Source organism: Euleptes europaea, chromosome 2, assembly GCF_029931775.1.
Source record: "Euleptes europaea isolate rEulEur1 chromosome 2, rEulEur1.hap1, whole genome shotgun sequence".
Lineage (NCBI taxonomy): Eukaryota > Metazoa > Chordata > Lepidosauria > Squamata > Sphaerodactylidae > Euleptes > Euleptes europaea.
Genome location: NC_079313.1, coordinates 59,927,031 through 59,950,122, shown reverse-complemented (window position 1 = coordinate 59,950,122; position 23,092 = coordinate 59,927,031).

The window sequence follows — 23,092 nt, the reverse complement described above, 5'->3', positions numbered from 1 at the left end:
TCTTTTCTGTCGGGGGTGGTGGTTGGAGTTTTTGTGTAAGTAGCGATCTGTGTGAGTTGGTTTCCGGTAGACCTTGTGACCTAACTGAAGGTTTGATTTACGGATGACAAGGGTATCAAGAAATGGGAGTTTACCCTCAATTTCCTTTTCCATGGTAAACTGAATGTTTGGATGGATATTATTAAGATGGTTTAGAAAGTCCATTAATTTTTCTTCACCATGGCTCCAAATGGTAAATGTATCATCTACGAACCTGAACCAGACTGTAGGTTTGTAAGGTGCTGATTCTAATGCTGTCTTTTCAAAATATTCCATGTAAAAGTTTGCTATTACTGGACTGAGTGGACTTCCCATAGCTACTCCATCAATCTGTTCATAAAATTCTTGATCCCATAGGAAATAACTTGTTGTCAAACAATGGTGAAATAAGGCTGTTATATCTTCTGGAAAAATCTGGTTAATCAATGAGATTGTGTCTTTAACTGGAACCTTGGTAAAGAGGGATACAACATCAAAACTGATTAATATATCCTTTGGATTGAGTCTTAACGGACTGATTTTGTTGATGAAGTGAGTTGAATCTTTGATGTAAGAAGTGGTTTTTCCAATGTGGTCCTGTAGGAGGGTGGTCAAATATTTAGCTAATTCGTATGTTGGGGAACCAATGGCACTCACGATGGGTCGGAGTGGAACGGAATCCTTATGAATTTTAGGTAGTCCATATAATCGTGGTGGTTGTGCTTCAGTCTTGCATAGTTTTCTGTGTGTGTCGGGATGAAGAGTGGAATTCTTGATCAGAATGCTAGTTTTCCTGGTAATTTTGCAAGTTGGATCTCGTTTTAGTTTTTTGTATGTGGCAGGGTCCAGAAGTTCCTCAATCTTCTTTTTGTATTCTTCTGTTTTCATGATCACTGTGGCATTGCCTTTGTCAGCTGGTAGAATAATGATTTCTGGATCTGCATTGAGGGTCTTGATGGCGTTTCTCTCCTTGCGTGTTATATTGCTGGTAGGGGGCTTTGCTTTTCGTAGAATTCTACGAAAAGCAAAGCCCCCTACCAGCAATATAACACGCAAGGAGAGAAACGCCATCAAGACCCTCAATGCAGATCCAGAAATCATTATTCTACCAGCTGACAAAGGCAATGCCACAGTGATCATGAAAACAGAAGAATACAAAAAGAAGATTGAGGAACTTCTGGACCCTGCCACATACAAAAAACTAAAACGAGATCCAACTTGCAAAATTACCAGGAAAACTAGCATTCTGATCAAGAATTCCACTCTTCATCCCGACACACACAGAAAACTATGCAAGACTGAAGCACAACCACCACGATTATATGGACTACCTAAAATTCATAAGGATTCCGTTCCACTCCGACCCATCGTGAGTGCCATTGGTTCCCCAACATACGAATTAGCTAAATATTTGACCACCCTCCTACAGGACCACATTGGAAAAACCACTTCTTACATCAAAGATTCAACTCACTTCATCAACAAAATCAGTCCGTTAAGACTCAATCCAAAGGATATATTAATCAGTTTTGATGTTGTATCCCTCTTTACCAAGGTTCCAGTTAAAGACACAATCTCATTGATTAACCAGATTTTTCCAGAAGATATAACAGCCTTATTTCACCATTGTTTGACAACAAGTTATTTCCTATGGGATCAAGAATTTTATGAACAGATTGATGGAGTAGCTATGGGAAGTCCACTCAGTCCAGTAATAGCAAACTTTTACATGGAATATTTTGAAAAGACAGCATTAGAATCAGCACCTTACAAACCTACAGTCTGGTTCAGGTTCGTAGATGATACATTTACCATTTGGAGCCATGGTGAAGAAAAATTAATGGACTTTCTAAACCATCTTAATAATATCCATCCAAACATTCAGTTTACCATGGAAAAGGAAATTGAGGGTAAACTCCCATTTCTTGATACCCTTGTCATCCGTAAATCAAACCTTCAGTTAGGTCACAAGGTCTACCGGAAACCAACTCACACAGATCGCTACTTACACAAAAACTCCAACCACCACCCCCGACAGAAAAGAGGAATAATCAAAACATTAATGGACCGTGCAAGACGGATCTGTGAACCACAGTTTCTCAAGGAAGAAACTAACCATCTAAATCACGCACTGCTAGCAAACGGCTACTCCAAGAATGAAATCAGAAGGGCCATTGAACCAAACAAAAATCAGAAAACTCAAGAAAAACAGTCTCCCATAGGAAAGGTATTCTTGCCATTTATTAAAGGAGTCACTGATAGGATGGAGAAACTTTTGAAAAAACATAACCTACAAACAGTGTTTAAACCCACCAAGAAAATACAACAAATGCTACGATCAGCAAAAGACAAAAGAGACCCCCTCACCTCTGCAGGAGTATATCGTATACCTTGCAGCTGTGGAGAAGTTTACATCGGGACCACAAAACGCAGCATACAAACAAGGATAAAAGAACATGAAAGATACTGCAGACTTGGCCAACCTGAGAAATCAGCAGTGGCTGAACATGGACTGACACAAACAGGACACAGGGTCTTATTCCAAGACACTGAAAGACTGGACAATTCTACCAACTATTTTGTCAGATTGCACAGAGAAGCCATTGAAATTCACAAACATCAGCACAACTTTAACAGAAAAGAGGAGAGTTTAAGAATGAATAAGGCTTGGCTTCCTGCCCTGAAACACCTCCAGACAAAGACAACATTCAACAATAGCCATACAGATTAGTTTTGGATTACACACATTAACAGATCACTTCAGGATACAATGGTTCCATATTAACATACCATACCCTCATTAGCACATTATCTTGATACTTACAGGACAATACTTTTGCAGGACAATACTCAGCTCAAACCCAACCTCTTTCTGACTATATATTACTCTTTCTACACCCTTGACACTGAGAGACACTGTCCTTCAGTGTTACTACTCTGAAGATGCCTGCCACAGTTGCTGGCGAAACGTCAGGAAAGAAAATTCCAAGACCACGGTTACACAGCCCGGATAACCTACAAGAACCTTCTGAATGATGTTTGGCTCACTCAGAAAGCACAGTTTCTACTGATCAGCTTAAAGCAGTGGGAAGTAAAAGGCTACTAGGCAAGCTGGAACTACCTGACCTTCACTTCCATACATCCAGCACCAGAGGCACAATTCCAACTGAATAGAGACTATAAAAAGCCCCAGACACCTTCTAATTGATTTTGAATGTTTCAGCTGCAATTGCTTTAGCCATGAAGAATGCCCTTCTTGCCATGAAATTTCTTGGAAACTTGTTCCTTTAGACTGCAATTCAGGGCAATTGTTCTGAGCTTTCTTTTCATTTGAAAATACACCAGGGATTTGGGAATGTGCAAAACACACACACACACACACAGAGAGAGAGAGAGAGAGAGAGAGATTTTACTTGTAAACAAAAAAAGTCCTGGAAACATATTGAACCAGAAAATCTTATCAAGGGAGGAAAGACTATTTGTTGATAAGTGTAGTGCTTGCTTCCTTGATGCAATAATTCTATCAGTGAATTTGAAACCCCACACTTTGGACCTTCAACTTTATATTTGGTTTTGGTTCTGAATTATTCCTTAGCCCTAGACCAACTTTTCTTCTACTCTGCCCCATATCACACCCACATGGATTCTTCTCTTCAGAACAAAGGCAACATATGTTTTTTTTTTTACTCTTTTATTACCCCTTAGATTATCCATTCACCCCAATCAGGCAATAACCAAGGGTAGCACTGCAAGGATTGTGTTACTACATTGCAATATTGTTTCATGTTTCTGCTTTCCCTTGCATTTTATCTTTCTATACTTGTATGTGGTTAGGGGGATGAAGATTATTTCTTTTTGAGATTTTCTGTTTTATATTTCCTTTCTAATAGGAGTGGTATGCTAAACTGGGACCCAGATATACACCTGACTGTTTGACCCCAAGTAGCTACCTTGGGATGCAGTCCACCCATACATATGAAAATGATGCTTTGTATGTTATGGGCCTGACATATGTGCCTTTTTGGTAACAACATTGTGTGGATTTTTAATTCTGCACTTGGAGCCAGGATTAGCATTATATAAAAGATGCCTTTGTATGTGTTGCAAAATTTCTGTTGCTTCTCTCTTTAAAATTGCATGGTATACTGATTAGTCATGTAAACCAATGCAGTTATTCCAGTCTAAATTCTTTGAAATGAAGCCATCAGCCCATCATTTTGTTGGCCTTTCTCTTTCTATCTGCATCCTGGCAGCAAGACCAAGTCTTCTCTGCCAGTCACATGGGGACCAGAAAATGAATTTCAGGCCATCAATAATACAAAGGTTGAGAGAAGCTGGGATTGGGCATAATTCCAACCAATGTAGTCATGCTCACTAGGAAGAAATGCAACCTAAGACTGAAACAAGCCATTCTCTGTACCTACCTCTCAGATAATTAATTAGTAACTAATGGTAATTAGTCAAGTGTTCTTTAGTATAAGGGATTTGGACAACTTTGCACTAAAACATTAGAAAGATCTAAAGGTCATATTAGCATTCTTGGCTTAAAGTTGTCTGGTCACACTGACCCAATACAAGCCACTTTGAATCATCTCCAACATACATTTCCATTGCCCCAAGTTTTCTCTTTCTAGTCTTATAAATATTCCAAGGACCTGAGAATGTCTTCTTTCCCATCTGTGATCAGTTGGGGAGCATAGCTGTTAAACTTAGATCCCCTTCCCCATTTTCCAAGTCCAGAAAAAGAGAATCTTGTTTTAATTCAACCTTCTGGACTTGTAACTGGTTTGCTCCTAGATGGTGTAGTAGCAACCTCTAGTGCTTCACCTTCCACCATGCTCACTTCAGCCATCATGATCCCAGTTTCCAAGGCCATCACCTTGGATACCAATTCAGAAGAAATATTTTTTACACTGCCCCAGGCCCATCCTGGCCTCTGTACCAGCTGACAACATTGGACACTGAGTTGTTCTCTTCAGAGGCTTTACATGTGCTATGAATTCTGCCATGTTAATCTCCTTCCTTGTCAGATGATGACTGCACCAGTGCCTTCCTGGAGGGTGACTGCTTGGCAAAGCAGCCATGCTTTTGTTGTGCCTTTGTTATGTATGTACATAGTTGGGTAGATCTGCAGGAGGAACCTTAGGAGCTTGAGTCCCTGACGAAGGCTCCTAAGCCTGATTGCCCTATTGACCACCGCCGGCCATCACAGGCGAATCCTATTGGCCCTAAGCCAGGACACCCCATTGGTACTCCGGGGTTGTTCCCCCTATCACGGATCAGGGGGGCGTGGCCGCATACATACCTAACAGCCTTGTTAGGGGACATACCTATTAAAATATTATGGAAACTTAAATAACCCAATGATCCCATTTGTTTATTTATTGCAACTACTGCAGGTACAAAATATGGAAGATGCACTCGGGATGGGCAGGAAAACCCTAATCACCCCTGCTGCCACAACTAATGGCAACTAGCTATTTGTCAAAACTCCCCCCATTGTTTACTAATACTAATCTGTTTCTTATTATTTATCTAAGTAAACATTTGTTACTACTCTTAACTTTCAGTTCTACTCACTGAAATAACTATCCCAACCTAAACTGGGGGGGGGGCAATTCCAATCGGTGCCTGGGCACTGCAGAGCTGCACTGGGCTCCACCGCCAGCCCAGCCTTTCCGGGAACTAAATCCTGGAAGAGAGCAGTGGTGCCGGCATGGGATGGGAGCAGTCCCAGGGCATTCCCAGGGGTGAAGATGATGTTAGTCAACTTCCCAACCCCTTCCAGCCCAGGAACGCCCCTTGCTGTTGCGACGGGGCTACAACGCCTTTTTTGGGGGGTGCACAGCCCTGCAGTTTTCAATGGGGGCATTTCCCCCATTTTCTCCCTTTTTATTTTAAAAAAAGGCATTTTTATTCTCTGCCGTGGTCAGGAAGCCTCTGAGGAGGCAGCATGGCTGCACCGCTCCCAACCATCGTGGATCCACTCCCCCCCTCAGAAATGGGCTGCCCGTCTCCATTTTGCCTTCTTAAAAATCCTATGAAGTACATAGGTGCAGAGTGTGTAACTGCCCAAGCTTCTGTGGCAGAAGAGGGATTCAAATCTGGGTCTCCCACACGCTCATGAACTGAGGAATCCTTTTCAGTGTCATTACTTATGGTTCCTTGAGGACAGTCATGGGGACTAGCTGTTCTAGTATAACATCCAAAGAGGAAGTGTGTTGTGGGTCTGTTGCCAATGTGTTAAAGCTGCAGATATTTTTTTCGACAATAACTTTTTCACCCATCCCTTTGTACCTGGCTGAATAATGATGCAGCTGTTTCATTTTTTGGCGGTGTGGGGTTTTTTTCTTGTCAAAATATTTTTGCCACCGTTGCTGGTGTAAGCTGCTTCCCCATCTACTTTGACCCTTCCCCCCCCTATTCTGAGGGCTCCATTCAGCAGAGCGATTGGCTGTTTTCATTGATGTGTGATTTTAAAATGCTACTATTGTGGCAGATAGCCAATGGCAGCTCATCCGTTGGGGGCTGATACAAACGGTGGCCAACCTGGAAGGCTTAGTTCTGTTGAGATAAACTCCCCAGTCTTTTGATGTTTGATCTATGTTTCTCAGATCTCAAAACATAGGTTGGCTATTGTGCAAGGAGAGACAGACCAAAACAAAAAGGGAATGAAAGGACATTCACAAAAGGATTACCGAACTTTTAGATGGAGAAGAAAAAGCATAACAGAATATTACTGCATTTGATACTTCAAGCGCTTCTGACCATGATAACAAACATGATATGGGGAATTACTCCTAAATTTGTGGTTAAGGATTACAGACAGAAAGTCAGAAGGAATACCTTCCTTAAAGAGCTTACTGAATTGATAAATTAAGTAGGAAACCATAGAATGAAGCAGGGAGAACTGGCAAGATATATATTTTCTTGTGCAGGGAAGGCCAAGACAAAAAAACCCTTTTCAAGCATTTAATTTGGGTGGAATTAACGTGTGTGGATGGAGACTGCAGCGGCAAACACTGAGTCTAACATTTGCATGTTAATTGGGATGTGTATAAACATTGTATGAATGTGTACATATGGGACTGGACCCCCCATAAAGGTTCCCCACTTGCCTCAGCAGAAGAGAGAAAAAGAGGTGATTTTCCTTGACCACCTACCCTTGCGGCAGCCCCCACCCATCCTGCAGCACATTTTGCTTGCAACTATTTGAAGGGTCTTATACCCATGCTGAGTGAATGGATCACCACTTTTAGCACTGGATCTTATTTGAACCAACCTACCTTTAGACCATTTCCTCCATCCACTTTCTTTTGTGTTTATATATTGGGCCTGATAGATCTATACTCCTGTGCATCTGATTAAGTGAGTTCTGACTCATGAAGTTTATGCTGGAATCAATGTTGTTAGTCTTTAAGGTGCTACTGGATTCCACTTTAGATTTGCTTACAAGGAGTTTGGGATAAATAGCCAGCTGCTTGAGGGAGGGGAAGGTCAGAAAAGATCCACCCTGCCAATATGTACAAGCTTGTGCACACTTTCTACATCGGTTCCAATAAATATGCAGACATCAGAAGCGGAGCTTACCATCATGAATCTGCCCCCCCCCCATCCATGCATGTTTACTTTGCCCACACTGAATGTCTGAAAAGGGTTAAAGAAACCTAAGAAATGTGTGGCTCCACTCCACACCAGCATTACTTCCCAACTTCATTTTTAATGATTTTAGGTCATACCTTAAATCTCCTATTGTGAAAACAGCAAGTGTGGACTAGAGCAAATGCACTGCCTGTGTTGTTTCCTTTGGCATCATTGGCTGTGCTGACAAATTAGGAAGCTTGTATTGTTTGACGAAGTTTTAAATACAGCACACTTTAAATCTTTGTGTGTGTGTGTGTGTGTGTGTGTGTGTGTGTGTGTGTGTGTGAAGACTCAAATCCAAAAGGGGGAGGGAATGAGATACAAGAAAAACAGCTGAGGATCACTTCAGAGCCTGAAGAAGTCCCAATTAAATAGAATTACTATTGCAATTAAGCAGAATCCTTGCCATTAATCACTGAACTCAAATACTCCCTTTGGGGGACATTCCTATTAAAGTTTTTCATTAGCTTATTTTCTTTCCTGTCTAGAAACCACATGGTTTTTTTTAAAGTGAGGCTCTGATCTTGTTGTGAATGCACATGTCTCTAACTTTAAACCAAGAGTGTTTCCAATGATGTCAAGTACATACTTACATTTGCAGAGTATCAGGTGCTAAATGAATAAGTAATTATCCTTATAATTAGAGTGATAATCAAATGAAATGTTTTATTGCTATATATGGACAGCTATAGGAAAGTTTGCTAAAGCTGTATTTGGTGCATCAATATATCTAATTCTCAACATGGCCACATCTGCAGATACTTAAATCCAGACCCCCAGGTTTTCAGAAAAATCTGAAGTTATTTTTTAAAAATACATTGTGTCCCCAAATAACAGAAGCAGAGCCTGTAGCTTTAAGAAAAGAATGCCATCTTACTGGCATTGTAGGGGTTGCTAGGCAACCCAACAGAATTACTAGCCTTGGAGTTTGGTTTCTGTCAGTAGAAGGCCATTTCCAGGGCTATTTTGGACTTAGTGGGAGGAGTCATCAAGGCCTGGGCTGGCAACAACCAAAGGACTACTTGATACTATGCAACTTGCATGACTCACCCAGGATGGGATGCTTGCTACTGTTTAAACGCAGCCACTCCACAAAAGCCTGCAGAGTTGTGGTTAGAGTTTCAGACTAGGATCTGGAAGACCCAGGTTCGAATCCTCCCTCTGCCAAGGAATCTTGCTAGGTGACCTTGGGACCCTCTCAGCCTAAAGTACCTTAGAGTTGTTGCTGTGAGGATAACATGGAGGATGGAAGAACAATGTGAGCTGCTTTGGTTTCCCATTGTGAAAAAAGGTCAGATATAAATGAAGTAAATAATAAATATAGCTGAACACAGGAGGTAGAATAAAAAGTAGATTGGTTGGTGAATGGAAAGGAGAGAAGGAACCAGGGAAAGATGAGGATATGAGGGTTGCCTTGAGGAGACAAAGAGGAAATAGTGTGGGAAGGAGGATACAGGGAAAGTGAAGTGCCCTCCTCAAGTCCTTGGAGTTTCTCCACTGTGCTATTTGGCCTGGCCAGGTGGCCAGCACTGTACAATTCAGCCATAGTTTTCCCACAAGGGTAAAAGGAAGGTGGAAAAGCTGGAGACTGGGAAGCAGATAAAGGTAGACAGGCTGGTGTGAGTGAAGAAGAGAAGCGATTAGGAAAAGAAGAGAGGCTATCAGGACTTTCAGTGAAGGGTGAGAGGAAATGGTGGGGGAGGGGAAAATAAGATTCCTCTCCCCCAAGTCCTTGTGGGTCCCCACTTGTATTACTCTTACCTAGCATTTGTGTCTATTTGTTAGTGCATTCCTAAGTAGAGTTACAGCTCTTTTAAGTCCAAGTTGATAAATCTGAGGAAGAGACTATGCTGATGTTCCTGAACACCAAGAAGGCCTTTGATCAAATTGAATGGTGATAGCTTACAATGTTTTAGGTAACCTTAATCTGGAGGTCCCATTTAAAAGCTGGACCTCCTTGATATACAACCAACTCTCTGCAAGAATTCAGATTAATGTAAATTGATCTATATAGAGGTATTGCCAGGACGCAGAATATTGCTTTAACATCATTCTTGCCACTGAACCCTTGCAGTTTGAGATAATGAAAAAATACATAGAATTCTATTTAGAAATCAACTTTGTGCTGAGCAATCTCTTTATGCGAATGATGTGGCATTTGTGCTAACTAAACCAATAGAATCAATGAAAGAACTAATGACTTAGCAGTTTACCAATTTAGCAATGAAAAGTCCAAATGGAGGGGACTTAACATGAGTATATCTAGTTTAAAATATTGTTACATCCTTGGGAGAGTTCAATTAATCAAACATTTAGTAATCTTGATACAACAGGATCTTAAATTATTAGTAGAATAGAATCATTAAATTACTTGCATAACTTGAGAAGAGTTGAAGCTTCCTGAGAGCTGCTGCAGCCAGGGAAGACGTGGCTGCAGTGCTGCCACAACGCCTCCAATGAGGTTTTGCAGATGCTCCAGAAGGAAAGAGGGATTTAAGCCTGCCAGCTTTCCAGACTCTGCCCACTGCTTGCTGGCATTGGCTGACGGTTACCAAGTTACACAGTTGAACCCTGTATCCATCACACATATCATATCAATATAACCATCATAAATTTGGCAATTACAGCATGTATCCAAAGCACTGACATCTAAGACCACTGTCATGAATTCATGTTTTGAACAATCTTTTAGCGTGCTACTAAGATTAAAAAAAAATTCATTGTTGAATTAAACATTGCATGAACTATCATCAATTATAAGATCGCAGTCACAGTAGCCATATTTGGCTCAGCAATGGCTGGTATGTAGGCAATTTTAAAAACCTAGTAAATAACACTGTGGTGCTGTACTGTTGAAGTTTTCATTTCTGTTACTATCCATGCAGTGGATCACCATCACTGGACTGAGTCAGTCAAGTAGTATTTCTTTTAAAGCGCTCCCCCCACCATTACATGATGCATCAGTGTTTCCTAAAGTTTCAGCAGATATTGATGGTTTGCTTTGCAATGTTAGAATTTTCCTAAAATATTGATGCTGTCCCTTGAAAACAGAAAGTGGAAAGGAGGAGGGAGGTAGAAAAAGTTTTTCTCACAACAGGGTGGCTGTTGTGGCAGAGTGTCTGTTGTGGGGAGAAGAAGGAAAGGTGACTGTAAGCCGGTCTGATTCTTCCTTAAGTGGTAGAGAAAGTCGGCATATAAAAACCAACTCTTCTTCTTCTCCTGCAGTGGCCTTGAGGAAATAAATTGTTTCTTCCAGTATGCAGTATCTAGCGGCATAAAGAGTTTGCTTACCTCTTAGATCTGTGAAATGACCATATGGTACATGCTAGTTGCCCCTGGGCTGCAGGCAAAGCAAACCCAGATTCTTGTGCATAATCTAAATTGTCATATGACAGTAACAGATTTGGAAGAGGGGACTTCTACAAGGGATTCTCTTGATCCAAAACATGGTCCACAGAGCTCTTGTTTCACAGACCATTTTCACTTTGTCTGCCTATTGTTCAATTTATCTCATCCTCCCAACTGTTCCTTTGGCAACAGGTAGTGTGATTATTAAAGTCATCTTGCCTATGTTTTTATAACTGTAGCTTTATAATGTGCCAAGTGTTTAAAGTTCACATGACAGGTATAATGAAAGGTTTAGTAAGAAAACCGTCATATAGTAGAGAGTTCCACATAATTAGCAGATGCAGTACCTAAAGTGCATTACATATTTGCTTAGCAAAAATAAATGAGAAAAGAATATTGAAATGATGGCAGAGAAAATTATTGCTATGCAGGTTTTTTATCCAAGGGGAATGGATGTATTAAGTGCATAATTCTTACCAGAAAAAATATACTAATTAAAGTACAAAACTGTTTTTTTTTAATTAATCTGTTTAATGTCCACCATCTGTAGCACAAATAGGCATATTTAGAAATACTTTGAAGAATGTTTAAAATATTGGTTTGGATCTAAATGTGAGCTTCTGCTCCTACAGTAGCTTTCTACCAACCAAAGACTCCATTCACTTACAGAATGGGAGAAGTTCTGCATACATGGAATCGGTCTTTCTGTCCATGAGTTGAAGGACAACTTTAGATGCAAACAACTGTGTGCAGTGACACTACATTACTTGCAATTTTATTTTGTGTTCTGCTTGTGGATAGCAACCACAGGAGCCAAATGTGCAATGGATAATTGTTCTGCATTTGAACAGCTCAAAAAACATGATGTTAAAAGGAAAATAATAATAATAATAATATAATGATGATGATTATGAGTTTGTCATTTTGCCACTTTGTATTGAGACTTTTTTTGTTTTGGTATTTATGAGTTCCTTTTGACAGTGTAACTTGACAGCCACAAATGGCTGCTAGGGCTGTCGATTTGATTCGTCCCGAACCGAAAAACAGCTGAATTTCCCCTGATTCGGTGGTCTTTAGTTCGGATAGAACCGAACTCAAAAAAGGCGGGAAAACGGGGAGCCGAATTCAGCGAGTTTGGGGTGTTCGGCGAATAAATTCAGCAAATTTGGGGTTCGGCACAGCAGCATAACCGTCAGTTAGTAAGCAGCATTCCCCCGCGGCCAATCGGTAGCCAAGCTGGGTCTTCTTCTGGCCAATCAGTCGTGATTGTGTGCATGAGCCCAGCTGCTGTGCGGCCCGTGGAGAGAAAGAGTATCAGTTTGTGTGTGAGAGAGATCCCCCTTGGGGGGGGTGTGCACATTCGAGCCATTCCGTGGCTGCAGGGGGCACATTTTTGGAGGTAGAGCCCCCAAACTTTCAGCATAGCTTCAGAGGACCCTTCTTGCAAGAACCCCCAAGTTTTGTAAAGATTGGGTTGGGGGGGCTGAGATATGGGCCCCAAAAGGGGTCCCCCCTCCTTAATGTGCATCTCTGACAATGGGGGTTTGCAATTAGCAGAGCATGCTGCCCATGCCCAAAGCTCCCAGCCCTGACAAACAGCTGAGCTGCCAGGAGCAAGGGCGGGGCAGGTGCAAAGAAGATGGAACAGAAGACATCCACAGTAAGACCCATTTTGGGGCTTTTCTCTATAATTTTTCTCTTGTGTGTGTGTGTGGGGGGGAAAGCAGAGGCTGTGTGGGGGGGAGGGAGCAGTTTCTGTGGATGGGGGGGGAAGCTAAAGGGGGCTTTTGCCCATTCTGCCTGTGGTGTGTGTGCCCCCTCGAGTCTCTCTCTCCCTGGTTGGGGGGGGCTTCAGTTGTGTGTCCTCAGGTTTTCCCTCATTCATAAGATCAGTTAGGTCTATTTTGATGCTTGCTCAAAACTGGTTTTCAAATTGTGACTTAAAGAATGCATTTGCCTGGTCCTGAGTCCAATGCAAAAGGGGAAATTCCACCCCCTCCTGCTCCTTTACCATGCCTCTGTCCCTTTCTATGGTTTGCAAACTCCCAGGCATCACATGTTGCTTTGCATGGTTTGCATGGTTGCAAACGTGTTGCTTTGCATGTATTGCCAACTTCTTCGCACCGCCCCGCCCTTGCTCCCCACAGCTCAGCTGTTTGTCGGGACTGGGAGCTTTGGGAGTGGGCAGCAAGCTCTGCTAATTACAAACCCCCATTGTCAGAGATGCACATTAAGAAGGGAGAACCCCTTTTGGGGCCCATATCTCAGCCCCCCCTGACCCAATCTTTACAAAACTTGGGGGTTCTTGCAAGAAGGGTTCCCTCAAGTTATGCTGAAAGTTTAGGACCTCTACCCCCAAAAATGCCTCCCCCGGAGCCGCGGAAAGGCGCAATTGTGTTTTTAATGGCTTCATTTGGCCGAATTTTCCCCTGAACTCCGGATCTCATGCCGAATTGCACAGACCCAAAGTGGGGGAGTTCAGACTTCGGCATTCTCCCCCCAAAAAGGGCCAAATTTTGCCGAATCTGAATTTTACCAAAAAAAAAAAAATTCAACAGCCCTAATGGCTGCTGAGTTGTCTGCATCCAGATCCACTTGTACTTGCATGTTATTGCAACAAATCATGGTAACTGTAGTTTGCTCCTCACATTTGTTTTTGTTTTTAAATAACCTTAAAACTACTAAAAGAGATGCATCCCAGGGTTAGTATCAATGCAGTGTTCCTTGCACAAGCAAAGACAGCCAAACCATCCCTATTGGGGATGCAGGCATGCAAGACATGGCCCTGACCTGGATGGCCCAGACTAGCCTGATCTCATCAGCTCTCAGAAGCTAAGCATGGCTGGCCCTGGTTAGTATTTTGATATGAGAACACCAAGGAATACCAGGGTTGCTGTGCAGAGGAAGGCAATGGCAAACCACCTCTGTTAGTCTCTTGCCTTGAAAACACTATTGGGTTGCCATAGGTTGGCTGTGACTTGACAGCACTTTACACACACACCAAAGCATGATTACATATGACCCTATAGTACTAGCAGCTACTGAACAGGCAGAAAGCTGTTTAGCATAGTGTTTGAATGTTTGAACTGAACACTAAACAGCAGCATCAAGGCTATCCAGTGAAGCGTGCCTCCTTTCTATGTACATGCATAGTTCAATCAAAGTAAGTTCAGATGGCAATCACATTCAGGCTGAAATTCTCCCCAACCCTAGTTGTATGGCTCAAGGTTTTCTGTCCTGATGTGTACAGAATCTGCAGGCTTGGAGGTAATTTACTGCTGTTGCACATACACCCCACTTATTACAATTTGGCATGTTTAGAAGATCCATGTGAGGTCCTCCAGAAAGAATGGAGGCTGTGCATACATTTGCACCTTATTACAGCTGAATTCAGTGTTGATACAATAATAACTGCATATGCCCAACATTTTGGCTGCTTCCTCAAACCCTCCTTACTTTTCAAATATATCTCAGTGATTTCAGGGGAATTATTTTGGGGGGATCAGGACTGAGGACTAACAATGTGATGCACAAACTGCTGAAGCTGGCAAATTTACACTTAAACTTCAAGTAAATGGGATTCAACATAGATTAACTGCCAGCATAAATTGTTTGGGGGCTCCACTATGGCTCCATTCTGCATACAACTCAGTTCAGAATAACTGTAGAGCAGTTGTTTGGAAATCAAAGGGTCAACACTGGGATTATGTCTGCCAAAGTGGCCTGAGGATTTGCAATCAGATTTTTCAAAAGGACAGAAAATGTAAAAGGTCATGTGATATTTAAAAGGGCCTAAAGTAGCTCTTCTATATCATGAAAATTTCTTGTGCCTTATTTGAAATCTGGAACTAATAATTTCCAATAGTATAAACAAGCAGCTTCCAGCCTTGAAGATGTTGATGTATGAGATTTCAAGTATCCCAGGGTGGCAATTTAATGTTGAGAACAGATTTATAGAATAAGAAATTTTATAAACTCAACACTAGAGAATGAGGCAGAATCATGGTGTTAGAAAGAAGCAAAATGCCACCCAGTCTCCCACAGAGGAACTAATTGAGAATAGATAGCAGAACAGTTACCTGTAGAGCATATTATCCTAGATGACTCAAGCAAGAAAGCCAAACTATACTCCAGCAAACCCAAAGATCTCTATTCACACACCCTTTGACTTAGGGCATTAACGCATGGGCAGAATGTTCCTGGTTCGCTCCTCTGTTATCCCACAATATTTTAATCCCACAATATTTAAGTCTGGATAATCAAACGCATGACGCCAGCCTATCCCACATTAAGTCTGAAACAAGTAGCTGCTGGAGGCTCCCCGTGCGTTTGAACCAACCATATAATGTGGGATAGTTCGCAGTGCGGGATAGCAGGGGAGTGACATCGCCCAAGGATTGGCTGAGGGGTTATCCAATCAAAGGGCGATTCTCCCCCTTTTTTTCTTGGAACACCAGCGTTCCGGTATACCATTGTCTCAAACTGTTAAGCATTGATCTTCTCAGGCATAAAATGGCTTTTTGGAGTGGGGCAGTGGAATGCATACTAGAGTGAGGGAGGTGCGTTGGTGCTACTGAAAAAAAGATGTGGGTATTTTTTTGCTGAGATGTTAGAAAACCGGCAATCTGGTGAAGCTAGCATACCTCAGAAGTTTACAGGCATTGCAAACGAACTCACTAGTAGAAGCTGGTGTGGATGACAGGATGGATTGTGCTAGTCCCATGGGCTGTCATTCCAGTCCCAGAGCTCTGGGTTTAGAGATCTTACTGGAAAATCCATTCCACATTTTCTTTGCAACTCTGTTTGTGCTGTAATGTATTTCAATGGAGCTCATGCAAGGCAATTGGCAATCCAGGCTCCTTCAATAGGCTATGCATCCTCTCCCATTGTTTCTAATCGGCTAGCCTGTCATTCATTTTAGTGCATCCCGACTTCACCTCTTTGCTTCGTGGCCAGCCCAGAGGAGAGGGGAAGGAAAGCCTTGTACATTTTTCAGCGTGCCACTTCAGAGGCTCGCAACAGCACAGCGGATGGGAACGCGTTGATCAGATTGACGGACCACGTTTTGCTTCCACCCAAAGCTGGAAAGTTGTGCCTTTTCCTTCCGAGTGTAAATAAAGCTGTGTTGTGAGGGCGAGGCAACAAAACTGGCTGGGCTTATTCAAAACAGGACAAAATGGGCATTTTATTTAAAAAGACGGGACGGCCAGGAAATGTTACAAAAAACGGGTCAGCCTATACAAAAGGAAGGTAGGACAGGACTGTGCTTCAGCTGCCATTTGCCTTGGGGTGGGGGCTCAGTCCCCCCTCGCAAGTTCGGGGGGGGGGGGCTCGAGGGCTTGAGCCCCCCCCAAGTTTACGCCTATGTGAGGGAGACCAGTAAGGGGCGTGTCCTTGAACGAAAGGAGGTTAGTAGCGGGCTAGTCATGTGATTACACGCACACCGGTGTTCCAGTAATGTAGCGAAATTTTAAAAAGTAGCGGTTTAGCACTGAAAAGATCGCTAGAAAACAGGGATTGCTTAACCCGGGTTTTTTTGCCTTAATTCGCGACTAAGGTGGGTCCGATGCGCAGCACTTGGACGGTAGTGCGTGTGGACCACGGAGATTCGCTACTATTAAGGCACAAAAGCGAGACAAATTGGCCGTGCGTTAAGCCCCTTAGAATTCCTTTGGAATCCCAAATATGGCCTTTAGTCATACCTTGTTTAGGAGTAAAACAGAAATATGGCAGAAAATTGGATCCTCCATGTAATCGATGTGTTTAGTCATCCCTTCCGCTAAAATGCACTGGCTGCAACTGAGCATGACCTAACGTCCCTAAACTATTGAACTGTAGTGGGTCTCAGCACTGATGAAACAACGCTTGAACAGATTTCAAGGCTTGCCCTGGAAAAAGAGATGCTTTTCACAGTGCTTTGCAAATTTTTATTGTTATTCACAACATTTATATATCACCTTTCTATCCAATCAGGATCAATGCATGATCCTTTGATCATACTTCGACTTCTTGACAGTTGTATGCCTGGCCACTGGATTATAGCCAGATGCCTTGACTAATAATAATAATGGTCAATTGACCAGTATCACATAAATGCCTTTGACCTATTAGCATAGGAATACAGAAAATTTTTAGATGTTCACTTTTTTGACTTGAACTTTGATGGTTCAAATTGATTAATGCAGAAAAAAATCTGAAATCTAAAATTAAAAATGGGGGGGGGTTAAAACCCCAAAAATGATACAAGGAGCACATGTAGCTTTAAAACATGGATGCTCCCAGTGGCTGTTGCTAGGCAACCACAACAGGCTTGGTTTCTATCAATAAAAGGCAGGTGGGGGACAGGAGTCTTTCCAGGGCTGTTTTGGCCTTGGAGGGAGGACTCATTGGGGCCAGGCCTGGCAGGAACCACTGGGCAACTTGATACCACATGTCTTGCATGACTCACTTAAGTCTGGCTGCTTTCTAAGGTTCAACAGCAGCCACCCCATGAAAGTCAGTGTGATGTAGTGGTTAGTGTTTCAGACTAGAAACCCCCATTCTCTAGAAACTCACTGGGTGACCTTGGGCCAGTTACACATTCTCAGCCTATCTTACCTTACAGGCAGGGCCAAGATTGACCATTATGAGAACTTGGACCCCTCCTCATGGACTGATGTCCACCTACCCACATGTGAGCCAGCTAAATAGAAGGGCTGAGTCCAACCCCCCAACCCCCCTGCAAGACAGGAGAGGCAGCACCCAGACAGCTTGAGGCGAGACAAGAGAAACAGAACCTGGCCTGCCAGAGCCCCAGAGATGGGGGAGATGGCAGCACCTCGCTCAGCCTGCTCAAGGTGAGGCAGACTGGCGCCCAGACCACCCAAGCCCTGCACAAGGTGAAACAAACAGCAGTACTTGGCCCAAGCCCCAAACGAGGTGAGGTGAGACAAATGAAGAGACCCAGCCCAGCCAAGCCGCACATGAGGCAAGGCTGACCATGGCACCCAGCCGGGCTGTGCTAAGCCCCAGGAGAGGCAAGACAGACAGTGGCACCTGGCCTGACCAATCCCCACACAAGCAAGGCAGGTGCTCAGCAACCAGCAGTCAGCACCGCACAACTGGGCCACAGTTTTCCTGTGTAGACTTGCCAGGAGCAGGGTGAGAAAACTGAAGATGGGAAGAAGATAAAGGTAGGTTGGCTGGCGGATGAGAAAGAGAGGAAGCATGAAAAGGGGAGAGGTTATGGGGGATTTCAAGGAAGGGAAAGAGGAAATAGTGGGGGAGCAGGGAATTCATCCTGCAAGTCCTTGTGGGTTCCTGCTTGGGTTTTATAATTCTTTGACAAGTCAAAAAGCATGTAGATATTGACACCTGTTAAAAAAAATAATTCTCATTTTTTGTGGCTTTTTCATTGAATAATCTATTCCCATATTGATGACTCAGAATGTTGGATATTTCCTTAATGGTTCTGAAGTGTTAGGAAATAATCCTGTGGTAACACAGCTTCTTTCCTGAAACCAGAGGGAGCTGCACAATTTATGCATCAAGGCACAATCAACTGGAAGTGAAAAGGTAGGCATACTAGTTGACTAAAATTAAATGGAATGGCTGAACTTGGATTTTTAAACAAAGTTTGGGAGGACAGAATTACAACTTCTCGAACACAGGTGAAACCTTCAAGGCAAGAATTCATTTGTTTGTAAATCCCTAATTTGCCAAATACTGAACACAGCTTGAGCTATAATGATTCTCACCATTGTTTGTGTCACCATAGCTAAACCAATTTTGTGTGTGTGCTAGGAATATAGCCCACCAATATAGACCTTTGATCTAATGATCCCACATAATATTTTTGCTGTTTATATTCCTTCTCTTTACATTCTAAACATGCTTGATTTGGTATGATCTACCTTGTGTAATCTCTGAAAATCTAATTTATGACAGACAGGTTCCTACCAAATTTGCAGCTGTATAAAAGACCTTATCAGGTATTATCAGGTTAAGCTGTAACAGAGCTCTTGCATTCTTGGCAAAAATCACCCATAATAAGAAGACTCTATAAATATCCTACAATCAGCCCTACCCTCCTGTTTCTGAGGAGAAAAAAAGCCCATGTGCAGATACTTTAACTTCCTTCTTTCTTATTAGATGAATCCTTATAGTGGCCATTCAGTCACATTACCTGTATTTTTAGCCAAGCTGGAATTTATATGTTTTTTGGCAGTCTGATTGCAAAGTCACATAACCCTGACAAATTAAAATGTGTGTGCATGCATGCAATATTTAGCTTTTAGACAGCTCTATCTGGACATTTCGGCACCAATTTTAATTGATTACTCCACTATTTTCCCTCAGCTTTCCCAACAGACATGATACAGTATTCTGCCTCAATCACTTTAAGAGTAACCTACTTCAAAAAGCTTATCATTTCAATTTTTCACACATTCTGTTTGTGGGTGTGGGTGTTCAGTATTTCACTCTTATCTCATCTCACAGTCCACTGCGGTAAGCTGGTATTCCTTAACAATACCCCTTTTCAATCTCAGACCTAATAAAAAGGGGGGAAATCTGTATCACAAGAAGAGAAAGTTACCTATTTCTTTTTTATTATTAAAGTTTTCCATTGTTTTACTGATAAAGAAGACAGGCTGCCTTTGTATTAGCTACAACCATTCTGACACTAATGAGATTTTTTCCCCTACTATATACAAGACCTAACCACAAAACATGTACATGAATGATGAATTCAGGGCTTTCCTCTTCACTGTTCTTACAAAAAGCGAGGCAGATTTTTCCTTATCTCTGTTTTTAATTGTAATGACATTTTCCCCCTACAAGGTATGTTAGCCACTGTAATGTCGATGCAAATTGTATAGATATAAGATCATATGCAATGTTTGAATGCAAAGTATATATTGAAATTATTAAGTGAGAAGTAAGGCTTGGCATTGCTGAAGCTACATGATCTGATGCCCAATGTCAGCTGTGGCTAGGGTTGGGTATATCGATAAAGCTGAACTGAAAATAAACCTGAAATTAGCCATTTTGGTAAATTTCAGATTTACGTACGCAAAAACCCAGTGGAGCAGAGTGGTAAAGCTGCAGTACTGCAGACCAAGCTCTGCTCACGACCTGAGTTTGATCCCAACGGAAGTTTGTTTCAGGTAGCCGGCTCAAGGTTGACTCAGCCTTCCATCCTTCCGAGGTCGGTAAAATGAGTACCCAGCTTGCTGGGGGTAAAGGGAAGATGACTGGGGAAGACACTGGCAAACCACCCCATAAAACAAAGTCTGCCTAGTAAACGTCGGGATGTGACATCACCCCATGGATCAGGAATGACCTGGTGTTTGCACAGGGGACCTTTACCTTTTTTTAAACCTGGGGATAAAGCCGAAGCCAAATAGGTGATTCCCGAAAAAGCTGAATAGATACTCGGCTTTTCAGGTTTGCTATTTGCCTTTGCTCAGAGGCATGGCTCTGTGCTTTCTCCCCTTGTTCTTTCTTTTTGTCTTGGTTTTGTTAAGGCCCCATAGTTGGGGCCCTTTTGAGATAAGGCTATTTAAAAGACGGGGCTCACTCAGTCCTGTCCAGAGGAATGTACCCTTCAACTAAAAGAGCCGGCTTCAACAGCCATCCACCAAAGGAGATTTCTTCATCCACATGGATGAGCAAACTCCATGGTCATGAATTCAGCCAGCTTCGATATCACCACCACCACCTCATGAAAACCTGCTTTCCAAAATAAGGCTGCCCTGAGTAGAGGCTTCGTTTTCTTGCACCATGACCATCTCTTGGAATCAGATTTTTCATGACCACAATAAAGGACTGTTCACAGGATGTCTTTTGCCACCAAAAGGAATGTTTTCCGTGGCTTATTTCTCTTGCATAAATGCCTTTTTCCTCCGTATGGAAGCTAATTTGCATGGACAACATGCAAAGCGACCCATAAACAAAGGCAGCCCCCAGACTTTGAGGTGCTAGCCAGGCAATCGGCTTTTTCCTTCAGTCCTTGGCATTGCTGAATTTTTGAACCTGATAACAGATGGACAGCTTTGCTCACAAATGTCTGGAGGATGGGGGCTACCCCTTTGCAGGCCCATAAAATTGGACCTGTCCCAAAGTTCACCAAACTTTGGTTACCATCTAAGGAGAGACCCTTGCAGCCACACTGCAAATTTGGGGACTCTACCTCCAAAAATGCCCCCAGGAGCTTTGAAAAAATCCCCATAGACTATAATAGGCCCAATTTTTTTGGTAAACCTGAAAATAAGCCAAATACTGAAATTTACGACACTGGGTTTACCAAAAAAATTGGGCCCAATAAACTTGAACCCAAAATTTACTGATTTTTTTTTTTTTTGCACAATCCTAGCTGTGGCTAAACAAATTAAGCCCCTCATGCTATACTAGAACATCTTATAACAATGAAATTATAAGGGACACAGCCTATGACTTTTTTTCTACGCTGCATTCATGACATTGCGGATGTTCCTGTGAACAACTGTATTTGAACTGCATTCCTTAGCCTCCCTGTTCCATTAAACAAGCGATGTGCTACAGCCCCTAAAATCTTAATGAATATTTACCTATAAGGTTTTGACTGTATATTATGTTGGGAAGGGAAGGCAGCACGGTATAACCCAATCTCATCAGATCCCAGAAGCTAAGCAGGGTCGGTACTTGGAAGGGAGATGACGAAGAACGACTCTGCAGAGTAACGCAATGGCAAACCACCTGTGCTTCTCACTTGTGTTGAAAGCACTTTGCGGGTACTTGGAAGGGAGACGACCAAGGAATATTCTGCAGAGTAATGAAGTGGCAAACCACCTGCGCTTCTTACTTGTGTTATAACTAATCTCCAGGTGGTGGCTGGAGATCTCCCATTATAATGACTGATCTCCAGGCGACAGAGATCAGTTCACCTGGAGAAAATGGCTGCTTTGGAAGGTAGAATCTATGGCATTGAAGTCCCTCCCCTCTCCAAACCCCGACCTCCTTAGGCTCTACCCCTCAAATCTCCAGGTATTTCCCAACCCAGTGCTGGCAATCCTATCTTTAAAGCCTAATAGGCAAAAAAGCAGATACCAGCAAGTTCATTAAGTGAGGTTCTAACCTGTGTGCCTCAGGCCTAGTCAGTGATAGGGCTGTTGGAAAAAAAAATTGGTAAAGTTCGGCTTTGGCAAAATTCGGCCCTTTTTAATTTGGGACGTGCCGAAGTCCGAACTCCCCCGCTTTGGATCCGCAAAATTTGGCACGAGATCCAGAGTTCGGGGGAAAATTCGACCGGGTCTTTGAAGGCAGCGCCCACCACTTCAAACCGAGAGTCGGGAAGGGGCGGGGGTCTTTAAAGAGCCCCCCCACGGGCCTTCATGGGGCTTCCCTGAAGGCACGCGGGGGGCACTTTAAACAGATCTGCGCCTTCCAGCTTAAAGCACCTTGCTGGAAGGCAAGAGTCCCTGGAGCCTAAGTGCGGAGTTTAAAGACCCCCCACCCGGTTTCCCGGGAGTCCCGGGAAAGTGGGCTGTGGGTCTTTAAAGGCGGGAAAAGGCAGGTTCGGCAACGCCAAACCTGCCAACTTTATTTGGCGATCGCCCCAAATTTGCTGAAAATCCCGAATTGCGGAAAATTTGGCTGTTTTTTCGGTTCGGATGAACCGAATCGACAGCCCTAGTCGGTGATATGGATGAAGACTCCAGGGCCTTTTCGTTGTTGTGCTGACTCTCTAGAACTTCCTGCATGGCTAATCCCTCCTGATTAGCTCACTTATTTTTAGAAGGTTAGTAAAAACCTTCTTAGGAAGATGTTTTGGCTGCAGGACAATGTTTGAGATTATTTCATGAAACAATGCCTGTCCTTTTTATAATTATTTGTACTTGAAGAGTTGGTTGGGTTTTTTATATGCCAACTTTCTCTACCACTTAAGGCAGAATCAAACTAGTTTACAATCACCTTCCCTTCCCCTCCCCACAACAGACACCCTGTGAGGTAGGTGAGGCTGAGAGAGTGTGACTAGCCCAAGGTCACCCAGCTGACTTCGTGTGTAGGAGTGGGAAAACAAATCCAGTTCACCAGATTAGGCTCTGCTGCTCATGTGAAGGAG